The following is a 12,195-nucleotide window of genomic DNA, read 5'->3' as shown; positions in this document are numbered from 1 at the left end:
AGAAGGGGATGACAGAGGATGAGATGGCTGGATGGCATCACTGATTTGATGGACATGAGTCTGAGTGAACTCCAGGAGTTGGTGATGGACAGGGAGGCCTGGTGTGCTGCGATTCATGGGGTCACAAAGAGTCGGACCCAACTGAGTGACTGAACTGAATTGAATGGTAATTGCATGTTTAGTTGTATAAGAAACTATCAAATCATTTTTCAGAGTGGCTGTATCGTTTTTACATTCCCATCATCAGTGAATGACTGATTCACTTTTTCTGTGTCCTAGCCAGCCTTTCATGCCATTATTATATTTTAGTTTAGCTGTTCTAATAGGTGTGCACTGATTTCTCAATATGGTTCTAATTTGTACTTCCCTTACAGCTAATGATGTTGAATATCATTTTCATATGCTTCTCTCTGCCTTTTTAATATATGTTAATTTACCTTTTCTACTTACTCTCCATTTCCTCTTTTACCCTAATCTGCAAATCTGTAATTCAGTCCTGATCTATTTCATGTCCACTTTCGGTTCCTGAGAAGCTACATAAAAGGCCTCCTGCTGCCTCTTAAGAATGATGACTTCCCACCCTGAGAGTGCCAATGTCCAGCCTCAGGACTGTATCTCCTCTACTGGCCTCATAGCTGTCAGTCCTTGAGGCAAAAAGTACAGAATTTTCTTGACTCCAAACCTCTACTGCATGCTGCATTTAGGTCCTGAAAAGGCATTATCTGAACCCATGCTTGCAGTGAGCCTTCTCATTTAAACAGATTCTTCATTTGCTCTCACAACTACTTGAACAAGAACATGGGAGTAAGTGATCATTGCAAGAAAAGGATGTTCTTGGAAGGCAAGCATAATATGAAAAGAGACATTTCTGCCTTCAGCTAAACAGGCTTTTCTATTACTCCCCAAGCAAGTTCTACAGCTTTTCCTGATTGGGTTATAAATTCTCTTGTTGATTCTAAACTCCTCAAAATACAACCAGAAAAATTCTAGGACTGAGGCAAGTTAAGAGGCCTCACTTAAGAGGCTTCCAGTAGGGAAGAACACTACTCTGATACAAGTCTTAGAGTCTCAGGAAAGAGGAGGCATGGGAGCCTATTGTTAGGGCATTAGACCCTAGACTGGATGGTTTTAAGATGACCTTGCAGAGTAGGAAATGTGAGAATTGACAGAGTTGTTACTTAAGGCTCTAACTTTGGGATCAGTGGATTCTGAGAGGTGAGGCTATGGAAACAAGTCTTAATGAGCAAGCTGTTACTCCTGGTAAGGAACATGTTTGTTTCCCATGGTCTTATCATCCAGGGGCAGGTAATTCCTAGTGCACCTACTAGGTTATTTTGCTTGGTCTCAGTACTGGTTTACTTAAAGTCAGAACGCTGTGCCTGGTTCCAGTACTGTTACTACAGGGAAAAGGAATTATGCTGGGACTTTGAAGATCCATAATAAGGAAATTGCATCTGTGCCAGTTATAAATCATGGCATCTGGTCCCATCACTTCATGGCAAATAGATGGGGAAACAGTGGAAATAGTGGCTGACTTTATTTTTCCGGGCTCCAAAATCACTGCAGATGGTGACTGCAGCCATGAAGTTAAAAGATGCTTACTCCTTGGAAGGAAAGTTATGACCAATCTAGACAGCATATTGAAAAGCAGAGACATTACTTTGCCAACAAAGGTCCCTCTAGTCAAGGCTATGGTTTTTCCAGTGGTCATGTATGGATGTGAGAGTTTGACTATAAAGAAAGCTGAGTGCAGAAGAATTGATGCTTTTGAACTGTGGTGTTGGAGGAGACTCTTGAGAGTCCCTTGGACTGCAAGGAGATCCAACCAGTCCATCCTAAAGGAAATCAGTCCTGGGTGTTCATTGGTAGGACTGAAGTTGAAGCTGAAACTCCAATACTTTGGCACCTCATGAGAAGAGCTGATTCATTTGAAAAGACCCTGATGTTGGGAAAGATTGAGGGCAGGAGGAAAAAGGGACGACAGAGGATGAGATGGTTGGATGGCATCACCGACTCAATGGACATGGATTTGGATAGACTCCAGGAGTTGGTGATGGACAGGGAGGGCTCACAGGGTTGCAAAGACTCGGACATGGCTGAACGACTGAACTGAACTGAACTGAACTGAACAGTTACGAATGAATTGCCTCTCACTTCCAAATTCACCCATCATTGCCTAGCTTGTGATACTGGGGTGGACCCTTCTGACCATTTCTCCTTTATCTGCTAGCACATTAAGCATTTTAAATAGAAGGTCTCAGAGGGCACTGCAGGGAGTGTCCTGTCTTTCTGTTCCTGGTTCCAGTGTGAGTCTCTGTGCTTGCTGCCATGGTGCTTAGTCAGCGTGGAGCACATCCAGTGACACTCGTCCCCAGAGAGCACTCAGTGGCAGCATTCTTGTCAGAAGCTCCCTGGAGAGTTTCTCTGGCAATTCTGAGAGCAGTTTCCCAGTGATACCTAGAGAGTCTTGCAGACTTCCATGGGTTCTCTAATTCCCTTAAAATGTGGTTTTCTTCTTGCTCACCTGTTATAGGACCTTCACAGACTTTCCCATAATCTAGACGGCTATAGCCATTCCCTCACCAGCGATGTCTGGATTTCAATCTTGCCATGAGTAGGAGTCTTTCACATTTTTTTCCTTCTTTGAGTGTTTTGCCTCAGTCCTTTATCAGCTATTCGTATATCCTTTAGAATTCTCTTTGCCCCTTTCTAGTTCATCTCTGGTAAATTCTTTATATTAGCCTCTTTCAGCTCAAATTGCTGTGTAGTTTTTGTCTTCTGATTGGACCCTAACTGGTTTGTTGTTGTTCAGTCACTAAGTCATGTCCAATTCTTTCTGATTCCCGTGGACTGTATAGCCCATCAAGCTCCTCTGTCCTTGGGATTCTCCAGGCAAGAATACTGGAGTGGGTTGTCATTTCCTTCTCCAGGGGATCTTCCTGACCCAAGGATTGAATCTGGGTCTCCTGCATTGCAGGCAGATTCTTTACCATTACAGAAATGCATCACAGAAATTGGTCTTAGGAGATAGACCCATAGAGATTGGAATTTGAGATTGATTTGAACCTGCTCTAGGATTTGAACACAATGTTGAACGCTTTGCCAGCAGAAAGTGGGATGTCTATTTCATGCAGTGGCATCATAATTAATCAAGTTACCATTTATAGTTGATTGTGATGAAGGGCCAACTGCATTAAATGCTTTGGATGCCCACTTGAGTGCAGTGTTTGAACATTATCTTTCACAGTAGCTACAAGGGCTGCGGGTGGTATGGATTCTACTGGGCACGTTGGAGCACTCACAGAAAGAAAACAATGAACGCAAGGCCTTGAACTCTCAGCTGAAGTCATGGTCTGAGAAACAGGGCATCCATGCCAGCCTTAAGTATACTCTTATTTATTGTATCTACAGAGTTGATAAGGGCTCCCCCAGTGGCTTGGTAGTAAAGAATCTGCCTGCAGTGCAGGAGACGTGGTTTCAATCCCTGGGTCTGGAAGATCCCCTGGAGAAGGAAATGGCATGCCTAGAGAATCTCTTGAAAAGAGAAACCTGACAGGCTACAATCTATGGGGTTGCAAAAGGGCCGGACAGGACTGAGTAACTAAACAGCAACAACAGGGCTGATATTGCCAAAATTAAATGTAAAAGTGCTTTATATCTGTTATTGAACTTCAATGCCCATTCGTCTACAGTCTTCCCACATTCTCATTTGAATGTTAGGGGATTTATTGGGAAAGAATGGAGTACTGAACTTGGCATGGGACCATGTGGCTGGACCCACAGGAGAATGACTGTCTTGAGCCCCAAGTCACTCTGAGCCTTTCTTAGAACTGAGGTAGCTTACCTTTCTGTGTCTGAGGAGACTACCTTTTCTTTGCTAGAAAAATTTGTGATTTCTTCACCTGGGAATAATGATTTACAAGTGAGTATTCATTCTCTTCAAGACTCACCACAACCAGTCATGGTAATTTCTAGGTTCACCGCAAAGGGGGGGATCTTAGAATATTCCAGGGAGGCAAGTGTGTACTATGACCTAGGCATAAATAATTTACGTACCAAAAAATGTGTGAGACTTTATTATTGCACATGTTCAGAACTGTGCAATAATACTGTTATTGGGGAAGTATACTGAACTGGGGAATCTGCATAAGAGTGAATCCTAAGGGTGTTAGGCCAAAGAGTACAGAATATAACAATAAATAAGACTGAATTCATTGTTATATAAATGTACTTACTAAAGAGTTCAGATTTAATGTGTTAGCTTGGGAAACCACTAGGAGCATATATAGCTTTAAGGTCTAATGATGTCTACTTTGTACCCATTACAAGAGCCTTCAAAATTGTCTTCCACATACTAACTCAATACGTATGTACTGAATTTACTTGAAATCTCATGCCTGACCTCTAAAACTAAATGTATTATCAAAAGAGAAAAGAATAACAGAGGTAAATAATAGAGAATTCACATTGTAAATAAGTAGGGTAAAAGAGATCACAGCCAACTCAAAATATTTATTGATTTACAGATCATTAAAATGTGGAAGAAATTATCTATAGTATGAAAATCCACACAGTAATTTATACATAGTCACCTTTATAATTATATGGGGACATTTTTCACTAAACATTTAGAAAAAGAAATCCAACAAAAATTTGTTTTCTAGGTGTCATACCTCTTATGATTAACTGTTACTTCTCACATTTATTACTAGTTTCTTAAGTGAATAAGAATACCAGAAAGCCAAGCAGTTCTGTTTCCAGAAATAACCCAGAAACTTAAAGGTTTCTGTGGATAGGACAATGTGTATAAGATTTCTATTCCTGGAATCAAACTTGTCTCTAAACCATCTTTAATTAAAAAATGAAGACCACATATGAGAAAATTTTGCTAGGAAGCATATATTATTATTCATGAAAGAATACAAATTCAGTTTCTCCATTTATTTATTTATTTTTATTGGAAGATAATTGCTTTACAGTATTGTGGTGGTCTCTGACGTACCTTAATGTGAGTCAGTCATAATTATATATATTTATATCCCCTCTCTCTGGAGCCTCCCTGCCCTCCCAAGTTTCTCCATTTAAAGTAATTCTCTATACTGCATTTTTATTTTTAAATATAATTTACTATAATAAATTGGGGCTTTCCAGGTGGTGCTAGTGCTAAAGAACATGCCCACGAATGCATGTAGATGCCAGAGACAAGGGTTCGATCCCTGGGTCAGGAAGATCCCCCAGGGGAGGCCATGGCAATCCACTTCAGTATTTCTTGCCTGGGGAATCCCCATGGACAGAGGAGCCTGGCGGGCTACAGTCCATAGGGTCACAAAGAGTCAGATACAACTGAATCAACCTCACATTCACGCACGCACTGTAATATATTATGCTTAGATTTAATGTTCATTGACCCTGGACAGTTTTAGCTAACAGTGATTCTACTGTCAAGTTTGATCAAATCCTTGTTTCTAATTTTACTCTGTGCTAAAAATTGCCAGTAATTATTTTGAAATCATGTAAACTGGAAAGTTAATATATGGTATTATATCATGGAGGCTATATTAAGAAACTGCAGATCAACTTGTTAGTAACTGAATTTACATACACAAATGTATGCACATCCACAGACTGCCTGCTAATTAATGCATAAAAGAGGAAAATATAATATTTGAATTGTGGTTTGCTGCTGCTTGTAGTAGCAAGTTAAGGACATTCTGCAACAACTAATGCATGTCAGAAAGTGAAAATAGTTTTAGGCTAACATAAGTGTTTTAGATGCTGACATATATCTCATATCTCAGGCATCTTTCAGTGCTGACACTGTAATCAAGAAGGTACAGTTCCTTAAATGAAACTTTGAAGACCTTCACGGAAGTTTAAGTGGTATTCTAACTTAGGAGTGGAATGACTTAATTGCTGTACATTTCAGTCATGGTGCATAAGTATAGGAAACTGACATATTGAGAAATACATGTTGAGTTGGCCAATGAGTCCGTTTGGAATTTCCCGTAACATCTTATGGAAAACCTGAACGAATTTTTTGGCCACCCGATATATACATTCACACTCTCTCTGACACATCTATCACTAGGGAAGCACCAAACCATGTAATTCTTGTTTCTGCTGACAACACCAGCAAACATCTGTGTCTTTCTGCCCTTGGCAGGCTGTCTCCTTCCCTCTGGCCAGTCCCCTCCTCTGCATTGTCACTTACCTCCTCTTGGGGATTTCACAAGTTTTGGCTGGATTCTCTCATGTGGACTATGCTTAATGCCTTTGGAACTAGAATTGTGAGTGTTTTGTCTCTGGTTCTCCTCTCCTCTCTCCCACTGTTTAGTGGCTAAGTCTTGTCCTACTCTTTATGACTCCATGGACTGTAGCCCACCAGTCTCCTCCATATATGGGATTTTTCAGCCTAGAATACTGGAGTGGGTTGCCATTTCCTTCTCCCCCCAATCCCAGCCAACTCTTCTTTTGGGTTTCCACAGAATTGTCTTATTTTTGGTACCCAAACAAGGAATCTGGGAAAAGTTCCACAAGGGTAGATTTTAAAAGCATTTAAGTGACAACACCCAATTCCTTGCTAAAATCTGTTGCTTGCCAACACTAAGACTTTGTTTTAAGTCAAGAGACTTGCTTTTGGTGCTTTCTACCCTTGAATGAATTCTTTATCCCTTTTCCACCTCCTCACTCACCCCTGCCTACCATCATCTTATGGTGACTTCTACTCTTAGAAGATTCCATCCTTAAGCCACAGTAAATTGTGTTAGTTAAATGTCAAGCATGAGCTATACTGGTATGTCATGGAGAGGGTTAACATACATTATGTTAACATAATGTTCAATTCAGTTCAGTCGCTCAGTCGTGTCCAACTCTTTGCGACCCCATGAATCGCAGCATTCCAGGCCACCCTGTCCATCACCAACTCCCGGAGTTCACTCAGACTCACATCCATCGAGTCAGTGATGCCATCCAGCCATCTCATCCTTTGTCGTCCCCTTCTCCTCCTGCCCCCAATCCCTCCCAGCATCAGAGTCTTTTCCAATGAGTCAACTCTTCGCATGAGGTGGCCAAAGCACTGGAGTTTCAGCTTTAGCATCATTCCTTCCAAAGAAATCCCAGGGTTGATCTCCTTCAGAAATGGACTGGTTGGATCTCCTTGCAGTCCAAGGGACTCTGTTAACATTATGTTAACATACATTAACATGTATGTTAATATGTTGATCGCTTTGGCCCTTGGGACATCCTGGCAGGGTCTTGTTGCATCTGAATATGCACAGCCTTATGCCATTAATTCTGTTTAGAAGGTTGGTACTGTATTCTTTAATAGACTTATATTTTCTACCATTTCATCTAGCATCCCTGGGATATAGATAGATATGAATAATTTAGATAAAGATCCAGCACTTTAAAAAAATAATTGGAATACATGAATGAATTTTAAGGTACTTGCAGAGCAATCTCATGAGCATGTAATTCCAAATAGCATGTGGCAGAATAAATCATCAACAGACTGCTTTTTAATCTCTACCATCTTAATAGAATAGCAGGTTTACTTATATATATCCCTGAGATATGGGAGTAAATGGAGATTAATGATATATTTGAGTTTCTTTCCAGGTATCAAATATGGGCTGTTGCATTCTAAAACTTATAAGCTATACTGTGGATTTTTATTTAATCTTTAAGTAATTTATTTACTAACCTTCCCAATATGTTACCTTCAAATTATAGTATAACACAAATAAAATTCAAATGGTTGCATTTTAAAAACAAAACGAAATAAAGGAAACAGATTAAAGGTTGATTTTTTTCCCCCCTAGGTCATGTTCCATTTTGATTTTTAAATATTTATATTTTCATGAAAGCTTCAAGTTTACACTTCTTAAATAACATATGATTGTTAGAGAAGGTTTGAATTGTTGCTTTTATCATTTAGGATGCTTTGGGATTCAAGCAGTAACAGAGTTTTTAACCACTAACTGTTAAATAATAGGAACACATTACTTCATTATTATAAGTTTAGAGTTTAAATGGTGCCGTCTATCAAATAACTCATTACTTTCCATCTTTCTCCCCTACATTCCTGTTCACCTGGGCTTTCTGCCTCTGGCTGCCCCCTACGTAGTCACAGTATGGATGATGCAGCTACTGGTGCTTCATTCTTTTATAACCACAGCTAAGGCAGAAAGTGCAGTGTCCTCTCGAGCATTTCTTTCATCAGGGAGGAGAACCTTTGCAAAAAGTTTCTTCAGCAGGCTTCCCATTGCATCTCACAGTGTTATTATTATTTTTTTTCTGGAAATTAATGTTATTTATCATTTCTGTTCTGAAATCATTAGGGACAATGATACTAGACCTGCCCTAGGAACCCTATTTAAAGTGTAAACCATTAATTTGGTTGATGTGTCAGAAATAGATTTTTATAGATATAAGCCATAATTAACCATATAAGTTTAGTAAAACTAAAGTAAGAGAGCATAGAGTAACTGGAGCCTATTATACAGAGTGAAGTAAGCCAGAAAGAAAAACACCAATACAGTATACTAACGCATATATATGGAATTTAGAAAGATGGTAACAATAACCCTGTGTACGAGACAGCAAAAGAGACACTGATATATAGAACAGTCTTAAGGACTCAGTGGGAGAGGGAGAGGGTGGGAAAATTTGGGAGAATGGCATTGAAGCATGTATAATATCATGTATGAAACGAGTCACCAGTCCAGGTTCGATGCACGATACTGGATGCTTGGGACTGGTGCACTGGGATGACCCAGAGGGATGGTACAGGGAGGGAAGAGGGAGAAGGGTTCAGGATGGGGAGCACGTGTATACCTGTGGCAGATTCATTTCAATATTTGGCAAAACTAACACAATACTGTAAAGTTTAAAAATTAAAAAAAAAAAAAAAGTGCAAGCTTTGAACTCAGACCTCCTTGAGTTTTAAGTTTGTAATTACTACTAACTAGCTATGTGTTCTTGGGAAATTTATTTAACCTCTTTCTGAGTCTTAGTTTCACAACTGTAGAAGTGGGAATTATATAAAATCTAAATCAGAAATCATGAAAAGATTAATTTAATTAATTGATATAACATTATGTTTAAAATAGTATGTGCTTAATTAATGACAGCTATTCCTGTACTTTTACTAATGACTAAGGGAATCTGAAGAAAATTCCAGTGTTCTCATGCCTAAAAAGTGATGGATGTGGATTCAATCTCTGGTCATTCTAAATTCAGAATCCATGTTCTCTGGACTTACTATATCATAGTCCCTGTTGTAACTTTGTAAATGTTGCAGACCCAGACATAGGATGAATATTACTGATTCATTAATCAACTGGTTTTTTAATTATAGAGAAATATAAAAATATACTCTCAACATATATAACAAGATTCTTAGATTTTTGTGTAAGTTTTTAAAAAACATGATATTAATTCTGCTATGAGTTTATAATCAAAGCATATATATATCACTGAATTTTTTGAAAGATAACTTTTGAGCTTCTAACAAAAATTATTTTTCTCAAACTGAAAGTAAAAGTTCCAGGAATATTTAATGTGAGGATCAAAACATTGTTCTATATGGTATTTAAAAGAAACTATTTATGACAGTGTTTTGTATTTTCCGAGAATGTAATACAATTTTGTAAATGAATCCTCAGCTACCCATGTGTTTGGAAGTTGACTCACTTCTACTTCACATACATCAGCAAGGCACATAAAGTTCTTAGGCAGATAGTAAAAAATAATTTTCAACTTATTGCTCCAGAAGAAGAGGCAATAAATAAGGAGAGCAGTTTGTAGAGGGTTGATTATTGGCAAGGAATCCTGTTCAAGATCCAGGAGTTATGAAGGTAGAATAGACTGTGAGTGTTAAGATTAACCAGGCATCACCTTACAGTCTTGATTTTCCTAGACTCTATGCCGGCACACAGACAAATATCACCTATTATTATTTATATTATTAATGACATATATACATGTGTGTGTTCATGAGCTTTCCAGGTGGCACTAGTGGTAAAGAATCTGCCTGCCAATTCAGAAGATGCAAGAGATGCAGGTTTGATCCTTGGAACCGGAAGATCCCCTGAAGAGGGAAATGGCAACCCACTCCAGTATTTCTTGCCTGGGAAATCCCATGGACAGAGGAGCCTGGCGGGCTACAGTTGATGAGGCCGCAAAGAATAGGACATGACTGGGTGACTGAACACACATGTATATACATATATATTTTGAGGGATTTTATTCCTATCCTAGAACTGCTGTAACAAATTACCACAAAGTGTATGGCTCTAAAACAGGGATTATTTTCTCATAGTTCTTAAATGTGGAAGTCCAAAATCAAGGTGTGAGCAGGGTGCGTTGCTTCTGGATAAATCTGTTGCATGGATCTCTTACAGCTTCCAGTGGCTATTGGCAGTTCTTTGTTTTCATTCGCTTGTAGATCTGTCATTCCAATCCCTGTCTCTGCCTTCATATCGCTTTATGTTTTGTTTGTCTTATTACAAGGTCATTTGTGAATAGATATGGAACTCACTCACTAATACAGGATGATCTCATATCACGATCTTTAACTTAATCTGCAAAGACTATTTTTTTTTATACTTTCAATTTTGTTTTGGGGTACAGCCGATTAACAGTGTTGTGATAGTTTCAAGTGAACAGTGAAGGGCCTCAGCCATACATCTACATGGATCCATTTTCTCCCAAACTACCCTCTCATCTAGGCTGCCCCATTAACATTGAGCAGAGTTCCATGTGATGTTCGGTAGGTCCTTGTTTGTGATCCATTTTAAAGATAGCAGTGTGTACGTGTCTATTGCAAACTTTCACCTATCCCTTCCCCCATCCTACCTTTGACAACTTTAAGTTCATTCCTAAGTCAGTGAGTCGTTTTCTGTTTTGTAAGTAAGTTAATTTGTATAATTTCATTTCAGATTGCACATATAAGGGATGTCATACAATATTTCTCCTTCTCTGTCTGACTTACTTCACTCAGTTTGACAATCTCTAGGTCCATCCGTGTTTCTGCAAATGGCATTATTTCATTCTTTTTAATGACTGAGTGATGTTCTGTTGTGGTGCAAAGATTATTTTTCCAAATAGAGTCACATTCACAGGTCCTGGGAAGACATATCTTCAGGGGTGTCACCATTTAACTTACTGCAGACTCAAAAGGTGTATTAAGGTTCATTTTGAATTTCTTTCTTTTTTTTTTAAATTTTATTTTATTTTTAAACTTTACAATATTGTATTAGTTTTGCCAAATATCGAAATGAATCCACCACAGGTATACCTGTGTTCCCCATCCTGAACCCTCCTCCCTCCTCCCTCCCCATACCCTCCCTCTGGGTCGTCCCAGTGCACCAGCCCCAAGCATCCAGTATCGTGCATCGAACCTGGACTGGTGACTTGTTTCATACATGATATTATACATGCTTCAATGCCATTCTCCCAAATCTTCCCACCCTCTCCCTCTCCCACAGAGTGCATAAGACTGATCTATACATCAGTGTCTCTTTTGCTGTCTCGTACACAGGGTTATTGTTACCATCTTTCTAAATTCCATATATATGCGTTAGTATACTGTATTGGTGTTTTTCCTTCTGGCTTACTTCATTCTGTATAATAGGTTCCAGTTTCATCCACCTCATTAGAACTGATTCAAATGTATTCTTTTCAATGGCTGAGTAATACTCCATTGTGTATATGTACCACTGCTTTCTTATCCATTCATCTACTGATGGGCATCTAGGTTGCTTCCATGTCCTGGCTATTATAAACAGTGCTGCGATGAACATTGGGGTACATGTGTCTCTTTCCCTTCTGGTTTCCTCAGTGTGTATGCCCAGCAGTAGGATTGCTGGATCATAAGGCAGTTCTATTTCCAGTTTTTTAAGGAATCTCCACACTGTTCTCCATAGTGGCTGTACTAGTTTGCATTCCCACCAACAGTGTAAGAGGGTTCCCTTTTCTCCACACCCTCTCCAGCAGTTATTGCTTGTAGACTTTTGGATCGCAGCCGTTCTGACTGGCGTGAAATGGTACCTCATAGTGGTTTTGATTTGCATTTCTCTGATAATGAGTGATGTTGAGCATCTTTTCATGTGTTTGTTAGCCATCTGTATGTCTTCTTTGGAGAAATGTCTATTTAGTTCTTTGGCCCATTTTTTGATTGGGTCATTTATTTTT

The 12,195-nt window shown here is 39.1% G+C and overlaps 1 protein-coding gene across 1 annotated transcript in view; it reads left to right on the top strand.

The window, feature by feature from the left end:
• GPC5 (glypican 5) overlaps positions 1–12,195 on the top strand; it is a 908,679-nt gene that overhangs the window by 135,985 nt on the left and 760,499 nt on the right. The window lies entirely within an intron of this gene.

Source organism: Bison bison, unplaced genomic scaffold, assembly GCF_000754665.1.
Source record: "Bison bison bison isolate TAMUID 2011002044 unplaced genomic scaffold, Bison_UMD1.0 scf7180017864347, whole genome shotgun sequence".
NCBI classification, from domain to species: Eukaryota; Metazoa; Chordata; class Mammalia; order Artiodactyla; family Bovidae; genus Bison; species Bison bison.
This window is presented reverse-complemented; position numbering and strand designations above follow the sequence as displayed.